At 44.5% G+C, this 8,951-nt stretch overlaps 1 non-coding gene across 1 annotated transcript; it reads left to right on the top strand.

The window, feature by feature from the left end:
- The first annotated feature begins 7,421 nt into the window (after positions 1–7,421).
- trnaq-cug lies at positions 7,422–7,493 on the top strand. The gene has a single exon. It is a non-coding gene; the product is annotated as a tRNA-Gln (tRNA).
- Positions 7,494–8,951: the final 1,458 nt, after the last annotated feature.

The following is an 8,951-nucleotide window of genomic DNA, read 5'->3' as shown; positions in this document are numbered from 1 at the left end:
TCCCCTTAATTGTATGACTTGCCCCACGGATCATCAACCAGGAGAGCGGATCTATTTGAAATTTGAGGGGGTGTGCTGGGGGCAATATTAATCAAGGTCCCATATTCCTCTCCATGTATTAAAGCTTTAAGGATCAGAGACCACCCACATTCATTCTTAATTTGGTCAAACAACTGAAGTGGAAGGTTCTTATGAATGAGCATAGCTACTCCTCTACTTGTTGTATTAAAGAATGAAAAAACACCTGGGTGAACCTTCCCTGCTGTAACTTTAAATGCTCCTTATCAGTCAGATGTGTTACTTGCAGCAAGGCTACATCACCCATTTCCTTTTTAAGGCTTGAACGTACTTTTTTTTTTCTCTTAATCAGTGAATGGCTCTCTTTAACATTCCAGGTGCACCGGTTCAACGAGCGGTTAGCCGTAACCATCCGAAGCAGCCCATGACCCACTGGGAGAAGAACCCCATTTATAGCGCGCCGAGTGAAAGCTGTAAACAGTTTGTATAAACTTGAAAATATAATGACAAAAGCAACCAAATCAAAACTTCTAACAACTACTTCGACCATGAACCAACATAGAACACAAATAATTAGAGACGTTCCCCCATGCACACAGGGGACGATCATTAACCCCCATGACTCCTCCTAGCCAAACCCGCTCCCAACCCAGACAAAACAAAGTTAAAAAACGTTACACGGGTCTCACAACAAGAAAATTAAAAGTGGGCATTCAACCCCGTCCCATCCATACCTTCACCCGAAACAGTCCTGGTGAAACAAAATGTAACCACCCCCACCTCCGCAACACCCTTTCCCATTCCGTACTAAGAGAGAGAAACGAAAAGCAAATGATAGAAAAAAAAACAAAGGATACTGGGAGGGGAGGAAGAAAGGAGGAGAGAGTAAAAGGAAAAATGGGACCTCCACATACTAAAAAAAAAACCTAAAACGAGGTAAACCAGGAAAACCCCAGAGAAAACAAAAGGAACACATTTGTCCATATTATTTGAACCAGCCGGTCTATTTTAATGTGTAGAGGAAGTCCTTTGCGTTTTCTAGTGAGTCAAAATTAAACACAAACGTAATATTGCTGGATATCTTACCAAGTACAGATTATTCACGTCCCTCAAGCTCCTTTTTGCCTTATCAAAGGCTTTCCTCTTGCGGATCACAGCCATAGAAAGGTCTTGGAAAAAACATAATTTGTGATCCTTTGTAGATCAGAACCTATAGACCCTTCCGCAGAGCTCGAGAAGCTTCCACCACCTGTTTTTCTCTATCGTGCTAGAGGTGCACAACGACCAGGCAGGGGCGATGGTCCGATCCGGGCCTGCACACTGCAACCTGGTGGGTCCGCTCGACCCGCACCCAGTCTGCCCTGACATGCAGCTTCAAAAATTGTGTGAGCCATTGTTCCAAGAAGCTGACGAACTGGCCTTGTTGTTCTCATTCCAGCAGCCCGACCAAACTGATATTATTCTGAAGGCTCCGATTTTGGAGGTACTCTACCTACTCTACTAAGGCCTGTACCTAACATTTCAGGGCTTGGACCCGACCCGCTGAGGATCCTGCCATGGTTTCCAAAGCCACGGGCCACTCTTCCACCTCCACGACGTGTGGCCCGAGACACTGGATCGCCTGGTCATGCTTCTGCAGCATGGCTGAGATCAGTTCCAGCATGGTTCAGGTCTCCTCCATTGCTGAATCAATCTTCTCTCGCAGGCTCCTGCACTCCGAGACCAGGCTCTGCTCCACAAATAAGTTCCCTGGGGAGCTCGCGGAGGCCGACATCACAGCCGCGGGCATATCCATTGCTGCAGTGCCCTGCTGGTTGTGATCCTCGTGGTCATTTTCCCTTGGACATTTTCCTTACTCACTTAAAATGTCAGAGAGTAATACTGGGGATCAAAAGCGACCGATGTTTACCACAATAGGGAAGAAATAGAGGATGAACGCACCACGTTGTGTGGGTTCTGGTGTAGAGCTCAGCAGGGCAGTCCTCCTGGATCGCTGCCATCTTGGATCTCACCCGTATAATCACTGTTAACAAAGTGTTTCTGAAATGGTTTGTAGATGTTTCGTGTGCACACTAAATTGCATATAGTGTCAGGTGCATTAGTCAAGTGTAAATGTGAGTACATGGTTCTGGGTGGGTAACTCTTCAGAGGGTTGGTGTTGACTTGTTGGGCAAAAAGGCTTGTTTCTACACTGTAGGAAATCTGATCTATTTGCCAGCAATTTGCCCATATCCTTCTAAATCCTTCCTATTATTATACCCATCTGGATACCTTTTAAATGTTGTAATTATACCAACCTCAACCACTTCCTCCGGCAGTTCATCATATACACACTCCACTTTCTGAGTGAAAAAGTTGCCGCTGAGTTCCCTTTAAAATCTTTCCCCCCTCACATTAAATCTATGCCTTCTAATTCTGGACTTCCAAACGTGGGGAAAAGATCTTGATTACTCACCCTATCCATGCCCTTCATGAATTTGTAAACTTCTAGAACGTGCAAATGTGACTCCAAACCAGAGTCTGTGGTTTCAGTCATCCGGGGTTTAAATTCTGACATTGAATACTGAAACCTCTTCCATCTCGATCAAATCACTATTCTAAACTAATTTTAGTCAACGTGTTCAAACAAATTATAAAACACCTCTAGTAGAATTTGAACCTAGAGCTTTGCGGCCAGAGGTAGGGACCCTACCACCACTCCACAATAGTCCCTAAACTTCCAACATTATTCTCCTGTGCGTTTGTTCATCAGCCTGTTCTGACATGCTGTGACACTTCTCTGCACCTGAATCCAAACTGTCTGGTCTCGAGCTAGGGACACGTTCAGACAAGTTCAGGAACTGGAATAGAATCCAGAGCTCTGCGTCAGAGGTAGGGACACTACTGACTACACAAGACCTAAACCATGCCAAAATTTTTAATTTTAAGTGCAAGCTTTCAGTTTGGTATGGATTCATTGAAAACTGGTTCACTTTACTGAATAACACAGTGAGAATAATAACATTGTTTAAAAAATGCAAGGTACTTGCCTCAATTGTAGGATGTCGAGTTTATATGGTCTGCCTTCCAGATAAGATATGAACATCTTTAAATACTTGGCTATTATTTCCAGCTTAAATGACTATTATCTGTAGTCTGCAATATGAGGAAATGAAATCCTGAAGACACACTCTGCTCTATGAAAGATATCGAATAGATATCAACACCAGAGACAAAGAAAGCACATACTTCCTGGCCTCAAATACCGATCACTGTTTCCCACCTCTAACGTGTGACTGCCCTCTTCCTAAAACCATTAAATGATACAAACAGATGATTACTTTCCAGCCTTTCTTCCCCTCACTGGGCAAAAGAATGACAGATGGAGTATAATGTTGATAAATGCAAGGTATTGTACTTAGGTAAAACAAATAAACACATATAAAATGAAAAGTCGAGCCAATGGTAGTGTTGCAGAACAGAATGACCTACGGTTTCAGGCATAATTCTTTGAAGTTTGCATCATGTGTGGGCAGGGTGGTTAGGAAGGTGTTTCACTTGCTGGCCTTCATAAACGAGACATAGAGTCATAGAGAGGTACTGCGCGGAAACAGACCCTCTGGTCCATGCCGACCAGATATCTTAACCTAATCTCGTTAAATTTGCCAACACATTGCCCATATCCCTCTGAACCCTTCCTATTTATATACTCATCCAGACGTCTTTTATATACTTTAATTTGACCAGCCTCCACTACTTCCTCTGGCAACTCATTCCATACGCGCACCACCCTCTGTGCAAAAACAGAATTGCCCCTGAGGTCCCTTTTAAATCTTTCCCCTCTCACCTTAAACCTATGCCGTCTAGTTGTGGACTCGCCCAACCTAGGGAAAAGACATGACTATTTACCCTATGCATGCCTCTCATGATTTTATGAACCTCTATAATTCAACCATAGAGAAAACAGCCCCAGTCTATTTAGACTCTCCCTACAGCTCAAATCCCTCAGCCCTGGCAATATCCTTGTAAATCTTTTCAGAGCTCTTCCAAGTTTCACAACATCTTTCCAATAGGAATGAGACCAGTATTGTACACAATATTCCAAAAGTGACCTAGCCAATATCCTTTACAGCCACAGCATGACCTCCCACCTCTTGTACTCAGTGGTCTGAACAATAATGGAAAGCATACCAGACACCTTCACGATCCTATCTACTTGCGACTCTACTTTCAAGGAACTATGAACCTGTATTCCAAGGTCTCTTTGTTCAGCAACATTCCCCGGGACATTACCATTGAGTGTATGCATCCTGCTCTGATTTGCTTTCCAAATTGCAGCACCTTGCATTTATCTAAATATATCTCCATCTGCCACTCCTGAATCCATTGGTCCATCTGATCAAGACACCATTTTACTCTGAGGTTACCTTCTTCATTGCCCACTACATTACCAATTTTGGTGTCACTGCGAATTTCCTAACTATATCTCCTATGTTCATATCCAAATCATTTACATACATGACAAATAGCAGTGGATAGTCCTTTGAGTGCAGGAGCTGTGACGGTATGTTCAGATTGCACAGGACATTCGTAAGGCATGTCTTGGAGGACTGTGTGCAGTTCTGATCGCCCTGTTATATAAAGGAAGATATCAAGTTCAGGAGAGTTTTATCAGGATGGAGTGTTTGAGTTATTAGGACAGGCTCGATAGACTCGGACATTATCTACTGGATAAACTTTATAGAGGTTTATAATATCATGAGGGGTATCGATAATGTTGAATGGTAGGTGTCTTTTCCCTCGAATGGGGGATTGTTTTAAGATAAGAGGAGCACGTTTCTAAAAAGACGTAGCGTCATAGAGCTGTATAGCATGGAAACAGGCCCTTAGGTCCAACGCGTCCATGCAGACCAGATAGTCAAAATTAATCTCCTCCCATTTGCCAGCAGTTGGCCCATTTCTACCTGAACCCTTCCCATCCATCTGCCCATCCAGTTGCCTCTAAAATGTTGTAATTATAGCAGTCTCCACACCTTCCTCTGGCAGCTCATTACACACAACCACCCTCTATATGAAGATGTTGCCCATTGGATCCCTTTTACGTCTATCCCATCTCACCTTAAACCTTTGCCGTCTAGTTTTCGACTGCATTACTCTAGGGAAAAGACCTTGGCTATTCACTCTAACCATTGCACCCATGATTTTAATAACCTCTAACGTCAACCCCCTCATCCTCTGATGCTCCAGGGAAAACAGCCTCAGCCTATTCAGCCTCTCCCTGTAGCTCAAACACTCCAATCCTGGCAACATTGTTGTAAACCCTTTCTGAAACCTTTCAAGTTTCACAACATCCTTCCTACAGCAGGTAGATCAGAATTGCATACAGTATTATAAAAGTGGTCTAACCAATGTCCTGTACATACGTAATCCAGTCTCCTAACCCTCATATACACAATGCACTGACCAATAACATACTTTCTTCACTATTCTATCTACCTGAAAATCCACTTTGAAGGAACTATACACCTGTACTCTGAGGTCACTTTGTTCAGCACCACTCCCCATGACTTTACCATTAAGTGTATAAGTCCTGGCCCTGAATTGCCTTTCCCATATGCAGCATCTCACATTTATCTAAATTAAACTGTGGGCGGCATGGTGGCACAGTGGTTAGCACTGCTACCTCACAGCGCCAGAGACCCGGGTTCAATTCCCGCCTCAGGCGACTGACTGTGTGGAGTTTGCACATTCTCCCCGTGTCTGCGTGTGTTTGCTCCGGTTTCCTCCCACAGTCCAAAGATGTGCAGGTCAGGTGAATTGGCCATGTTAAATTGCCCGCAGTGTTAGGTAAGGGATTAGATGTAGGGGTATGGGTGGGTTGCGCTTCGGTGGGGCGGTGTGGGCCGAAGGGCCTGTTTCCAAACTGTAAGTAATCTAAATCTAAACTCTGTTGGCCACTGCTCGGTCCATTGGCCCATCTGATCAAGATCCCGTCATAATCTTAGGTAACCTTATTTGGTGGCCATTATACCTCCAATTTTGGTGTCATCTGCAAACTTACGAACTATACCTCCGATGTTCATATCCAAACCATTTATATACATGATGAAAAGTAGCACCGATCCTTGTGGCACTCCACTGGTCACAGGCCTCCAGTCTGAAAAACAACATTCCACCACAACCCTCTGTCCTCTACTTTTAAGCCAATTCTGTATCCAACTGGCTAATTTCCCCTGTATTCCATGTGACCTAACCTTGCTAACCAGTCTCCCATGCTGAACCTTTTCGGATGCCTAACTGAAGTCCATATAGATCACATCCAGCGTTCAGCCCTTATCAATCCTCTCCGTTACTTTTCAACAAGAAATAATCAAGTTAGTGAGACATGATTATCCAGGCACATCCCCATTTGACTATCCTGATAAAGCGCTTTTGCCAAAAACGTCGATTTTCCTGCTCCTCAGATGCTGCCTGACCTGCTGTAATTTTCTAGCACCACTCTAATCTAGACTCTCATCTCCAGCATCTGCAGTCCTCACATTTGCCTGTCCCTAATCAGTCCTTGTCTTTCCAAATACATCTAAATCCTGTACCTCATGATTCCCTCCAACAACGTGCCTACCACTGATATCAGGCTCACCAATCTATAGTTCCCTAGCTCTTCTTTTCCATTTTGTTTAATAACAACTCTTTAGTCAAACTCATGACTTCTAGTATCTCACCTGTGGCTATTGATGATGAAAACATCTCAGCAAGGGGCATGCAATCACTTCCTTAGCTTCCTACAGAGTTATTGGGTCCACCTGATCAGGACCCGTGAGGTTTTTGTTTTTACACAGCATGTGATTCTTGTCGAGAGTGAACTTCCTGAGGAAGTGATAGATTGTGGGTAAAGTTACAGCATTTAAAATGCATTTGACTGAGTACAAGAATAAGTGAACGTTTGGACAAATCTGGGCCAAGCGCAGGCAGATGGGGCTGGTTTAGTTTGGAATTATTGTCAGCATGGACTGTATGGACCAATAGATCTGTTTGCAAAGACCTTGTATAACTCGATGAGTCTAGGTGCATTTACACGTCCAAGTATTATCTGAATGTTTCTGCTAGTGTTTGTCTATTTGCGTGTGTCTATATATATATGTTGCTGTGTACCACTCTGTGCATAACTATCTCTCTGTGCGTGTTACATGTGTTCCTGCATTAATGTGTGGATTTCTGTCTCTGCATCTCTGTGCAATGGGAACTCTTGATGTTTTTGGTGTGAATCACTGAAGCGGGGTCAAAACCACTCTCTCTTCCTCTCCCTTTCCCTCTTTTGTATGAAGTGATACAATGCCACACTCAACTGGTCTGATTTAGGTCTTTTCAATCCTTTCTCACATATAAGGTTACTTGTAAGAGTAAGACATTAAAGATTATCTCACGGTTCCATGGTGTAATGGTGAGCACTCTGGACTCTGAATCCAGCTATCCGAGTTCAAATCTCGGTGGAGCCTTCTTTCTGGGTGGCACGGTGGCACAGTGGTTAGCACTGCTGCCTCACAGCGCCAGAGACCCGGGTTCAATTCCTGCCTCAGGTGACTGACTGTGTGGAGTTTGTACATTCTCCCCGTGTCTGCGTGGGTTTCCTCCGGGTGCTCCGGTTTCCTCCTACAGTCCAAAGATGTGCAGGTCAGGTGAATTGACCATGTTAAATTGCCCATAGTGTTAGGTAAGGGGTAAATGTATGGGTGGGTTGTGCTTCGGCGGGACGGTGTGGACTTGTTGGGCCGAAGGGCCTGTTACCACACTGTAAGTAATCTAATCTAATCTAATCTAATCTAATTGCAAGTTACAGGAAGTGCATTAAAATTAATCTCATCGCCTTGCAATGTGGCTCACTTGGAGTTCCTTGGATATAATTGCAACGGAAATATGCTTTAATGAGGACACTGTGTGTTGGAAATGTTACACAGTGACAAACAATTTCCACATTAGAGAAGGAGCGCAGACATTTCTGCACATGAACATGTTCCACTCTGAGGGCTTCAGTACAATGGCAATACTCTCCACACCAATCGTGTGTGTGTGTGTGTGTGTGTGTGTGTGTGTGTGTGTGTGTGTGTGTGTGTGTGTATGTATGTATGTGTTTGGTGCAATCAAAATTTAGAATGTATTGTGCTGTAAGCTGCTGCTCTCCCTCTCTCCCTCCCAAACTGAATTCCTGAGGGTTTGCACACTTTACCACCACGATTACAGTGTCGTGAGGGATGAAGTGACGAGTACCGGAGGGGCAGCCGGGAAGGAAAGCAGTGAGTATAAATACTCATCCTTCGACGCCAACGGTCACTTTGAGTGCGAGCAGCAGCTAAGGTAAGACAGTTTGTTTTAAAATTACTTACCGGTAGCGGGCAGCGGTGTTTTTTTCTCTCTTGACAGAAAGAGCGGGAGCAGCAGGGGGAAGTGACGAAGACCGGAGGGGCAGCCGGGTAGGTTTTTTTCACTTTAAAAGCGCGCAGGAGAAGAACCCGAGGCACTACAGAGGGAGTGTCTCCCACCCGCCCTCCTCCTCTAACCTAAATAATAAGACCCGTTGTGGTAAGTAGGTAAGTGCTGCATTTTGCTTGTTGTATTCTAAAGACCCAGTTTTTTTTTATATAACAGGTTACTTTCAGAGGGATGTCAGTGAAGGCAGTGCAATGTTCCTCTTGCAACATGTTTGAGGTGAGGGATGCCATGGACGTCCCTGCTGATAACACTTGCAGGAAGTGCACCCATCTCCAGCTCCTCCAAGACCGTGTTAGGGAACTGGAGCTGGAGTTGGATGAACTTAGGATCATTCGGGAGGCAGAGGGGGTCATAGATCGGAGCTTTAGGGAAGTAGTAACTCCAAAGATGGCAGATAGATGGGTGACAGTGAGGGGGACTGGGAGGAAGCAGCCAGTGCAGGGACCCCATGCGGCCGTTCCCCTCAA

This window comes from Chiloscyllium plagiosum, chromosome 37 (genome assembly GCF_004010195.1).
Source record: "Chiloscyllium plagiosum isolate BGI_BamShark_2017 chromosome 37, ASM401019v2, whole genome shotgun sequence".
Taxonomy (NCBI): domain Eukaryota; kingdom Metazoa; phylum Chordata; class Chondrichthyes; order Orectolobiformes; family Hemiscylliidae; genus Chiloscyllium; species Chiloscyllium plagiosum.
Note: the sequence above shows the minus strand (reverse complement) of the source record. Positions and strands in the feature narration are given on the sequence as shown.